This window comes from Lynx canadensis, chromosome X (assembly GCF_007474595.2).
Source record: "Lynx canadensis isolate LIC74 chromosome X, mLynCan4.pri.v2, whole genome shotgun sequence".
Lineage (NCBI taxonomy): Eukaryota > Metazoa > Chordata > Mammalia > Carnivora > Felidae > Lynx > Lynx canadensis.
In genome coordinates this window covers 67,031,059-67,035,329 of record NC_044321.2, presented here as the reverse complement: position 1 = coordinate 67,035,329, position 4,271 = coordinate 67,031,059, and the positions used below count along the sequence as shown (strand labels likewise).

General features: G+C 35.6%; 1 pseudogene; it reads left to right on the top strand.

Annotated features, from left to right (window-relative positions):
• The first annotated feature begins 1,204 nt into the window (after positions 1 to 1,204).
• LOC115506811 lies at positions 1,205 to 1,571 on the top strand (annotated as a pseudogene).
• The last annotated feature ends 2,700 nt before the right edge of the window (positions 1,572 to 4,271 follow it).

The following is a 4,271-nucleotide window of genomic DNA, read 5'->3' as shown; positions in this document are numbered from 1 at the left end:
ACCTTAGAAATAAATCTACAGTTATATGGTCAATTAATCTCGCAAAGGAGGCAAGAATATAGAATGGTAAAAATAAAGTATTTTCAATGAAAATATGTTGGGAAAACAGAACAACTACATATATGTAATTGGATAGAAGTAGGATGGAATTTGATTACTTTCTAACACCATACACAAAAATAAATTCAAGATGGATTAAAGACCTAAATGTGACACCTGAAACTATAGAAATTCTAAAAATGAACACAAGCAGTAGTTTCTTTGACATTAGCCATGGCAACATTTTTTAAGATATGTTTCCTAAGACAAGAGAAACAAAAGCAAAATTAAATTATTGGAACTATATAAAAATAAAAAGCTTTTCACAGCAAAGGAAACCATCAAAAAAAAACAAAAAGACAAGTTACTGAATGGGAGAAGGTATGTGCAAATGATATATCCAATAAGGGGTCAGTATCCAAAATATATAAAGAACTTATGCAATGCAACACCACAAACTTAAACAATCTGATTAAAACCTGGGAAGAAATTCTGAATAGACCTTTTCCCAAAGAAGACATACAGATGGGTAACTGACAAATGAAATGATTGTCAACATCAGTCATCCTCATCTGGGAAGGGCAAGTCAAAACCACACAGAGGGGCACCTAGGGGTCTCAGTTGGTTAAGTGTCCAACTTTGGCTCTAGTCGTGATCTCTCAGTTTGTGAGTTTGAGCCCCGCATCAGGCTCTCTGCTGTCAGCACAGAGCTTGCTTCAGATCCTGTCTCCCTCTCTCTCTGCCCCTCCCCTGTGTGTTCTCTCTCTTTCTCTAAAAAAATAAATAAACATTTAGAAAACACAATGAGATATCACCTCATGTGAGTTAGAATGGCTAAAGTGAAAATGACAAGAAATAACAAGTGTTGGTTTGGATGTGGAGAAAAAAGAACCCTTGTGCACTGTTTGTGGGAATGCAAATTGGTAGAGTCATTGTGGAAAACAGTATGAAGATTCCTCAAAAATTAAAACTAAAAATACTGTATATTCCAATAATTCCACTATTGGGTATTTGCCAAAAAGAACTCATGAAAAGTTAATTCTAAAAGATACATGTAACCCTATGTTTATTGTAGCATTACTTATAATAGTCATGATATGGAAACAAGCTAAGTGTCCATCCATAGTTGAAAGGGTAAAAGAAAAGCAGTATAGAGCCCAACTTCATGAAGGCTCTCAGCACCCCGTTGACCCTCAGGCACCCAGCACACACCAGCTACTTTGCCATGATACCTAAAAGAAAGTTCATCTCCACTGAGGGGGTGGCAAAGCAGGAGCCCAAGACGAGATTGGGGACGTTGTCAGACAAACCCGCTCCTGAAAAGTGGAAACAAAGCCAAAACAAGTGGCAGGAAGGAATAAATCTTCAGACAAAAAAAGTGGAAACAAAGTGGAAAGGGGCACCAAAGGGAGAACAGGTTGAAGTGGCTAACCAAGAAATGAAAGAAGACTTACATGCAGAAATGGAGAAACTAAAATGAGGAGAGTCCAGCCTCTGATGAAGCAGGAGAGAAAGAAGCCAAGTTTGATTAATATCACATACCATGTCTTATCAGTGCTCCCTGTCTCCTTTCTTGTACAATCCAGAGGAATATTTTTTATCAACTATTTTGTAAGTGCAAGTTTTTTAGTAGCTCTATAAACATTTTTAAGAAGGAAGAAATCTCATTCATACTACTTTTTAAGTGTAAATGTTCTTTTTTTTTTTAAGAAGTGAAATAATTGTATGGTTGTTTACTTTTTGGTACAACAAGAAAATAGCGGTATATTGAATATGGGAGGTTTTGATTATCTTGGGTGACAGCTTAACATTCCATACATGGGATAGGTTTTTTTTAAAGGTTTATTTATTTATTTTTGACAGAGACAGAGCATGAACAACAGAGTGGCAGATCCACACTGTCAGCACAGAGCCAGATGTGGGGCTCGAACCCATGAACTGTGAGATCACAACCTGAACTACAACCAAGAGTCAGGCACTCAACTTGATAGTTGTTATATCCTGGAAAAAGCATCCCTGGATGGGGTAGTTTTTATATCCTATAATACAAAGCATACTAAATGGAAATCTGGAGTCAGTCATGCATTTAATATGTCTTGAACATTTTAAATTACTACTATTCCCATTTGTTCTTTGTAGGATTGTTTCCTGAGGAAAACCACTCCTTGATCTCGGCTCTCCCTGACAGAATTTTGTGCACTCCACAACATCTTTGTAGTGGTAGTCCAGTTTATCTAGTAACTTTGTCAATGTGCTATATAAGATTGAAAATTTGGATATGTAATGTATATTTTATTAATTGTGAAATAATGGGACTTAACAATGTTACAGTGTATCAACATTTAAGATATTGGTAATTTATATACTGTTAAGAAAGATTTGCCTCCAAATTTTAAGCAGGATTGCCACTGGAATAACTTTCACAAAACAATTGCAGCTACGTGACCTTTTTGGGTTTTCAGTATATATGTTAAGAATTGTGTACAAATTGAAATTTGTGTAGTGATCCTTAGAACAACCAATAAAATATCAATTATAAAAAAGTGGTATATATACACAATTGAATATTAATCAGCCTTAAAAAATGAAATCTTGCTTTTGCAACAACATGGATGCCTCTACAGAATATTATACTAAGTGATACAGGTTAAATCTGAGGCTGTGATGCCTCCAGCTTTGGTTTTCTTTTTCGATATTACTTTGGCTATTCAGTGTGTTTTCTGGTTCCAAACAAATTTTAAGATTGTTTGTTCTACCTTTGAGAATGCTGGTAGTATTTTGATTGGGATTGCATTGAATGTGTAGATTGCTTTGGGTGGTATCAACATTTTAACAATATTTGTTCCTCCAACCCATGAACATGGAATGTTTTTTTTTTTTTTCATTTCTTTGTGGCTTCTTCACTTTCTTTCAATAAGCTTTCTATAGTTTTCAGTATACAAATCTTTTACCTCTTTGGTTAGGTTTATTACTAAGCATTTTATGGTTCTTGGTGCAATTATAAAAGGGATTAATTCCTTGTTATCTCTTTCTATTGCTTCATTATTAGCGTATAGAAATGCAACTGATTTCTGTACATTTATTTTATATTCTGAGACTAGCTGAATTCATGTGTCAGTTCTAGCCGGTTTTTTGGTGGAGTTTTTCAGGTTTTCCATGTAGAGCATTATGTCATCTGTGATGGTACTGGCACAAAAACAGACACATGTACCAATGGAATAAAATAGAGAACCCATAATTAGACACACAAATTTATGGCCATTTAATCTTCGACAAAGCAGGAAAGAGCATCCAATGGAAAAATGACAGTCTCTTTAGCAAATAGTGCTGGGAAAACTGGACAGCAACATGCGGAAGAATGAAACTGGACCACTTTCTTACACTATACATAAAAATAAATTCCAAAATGGATGAAAGACCCAAATGTGTGACAGGAAACCACCAAAAACCTAGAAGAGAAAACAGGCAACAACCTCTTTGACCTCAGCCACAGCAACTTCTTACTTGACACGTCTCCAAAGGCAAGGGAACTAAAAGAAAAAAATAAACTATTGGGACCTAATCAAGATAAAAAGCTTCTGCACAGCAAAGGAAACAATCAACAAAACTAAAAGGCAACCAAAGAATTGGAGAAGATATTTGCAAATGACATATCAGATAAAGGGCTACTATCCAAAATCTATAAAGAAAATACCAAACTTAACATCTGGAAAACAAATAATCCAATGAAGATATGGGTAGAAGACAGGAATAGAAAAAGACATTCAAATGGCTACCAGACACATTAAAAGATGTTCAACATCACTAAAAATCAGAGAAATACAAATCAAAACCACATTGAGATACCAGCTCACACAGGTCAGAGTGGCTAAAATTAACAACTCAGGAAACAATAGATGTTGGTGAGGATGTGGAGAAAGGGGAACCCTCTTGCATTGTTGATGGAAATGACAACTGGTTGGAAAACAGTATGGGGTTCCTCAACACAGTAGATATAGAGCAACCCTACAACCCATCAACTGCACTACTAGGTATTTATTAAAGGATACAAGGAGCTGATTCATAGAGGTACTTGTACCCCAATGTTTATATCAGCACTATCAACAATAGCCAAATCATAGAAAGAGCCCAAATGTATATCAGCTGAGAAATGGATAAAGAAGATGTTACACACACACACACACACACACACACACACATATGTATGTATACACACACACACACACGGGAAT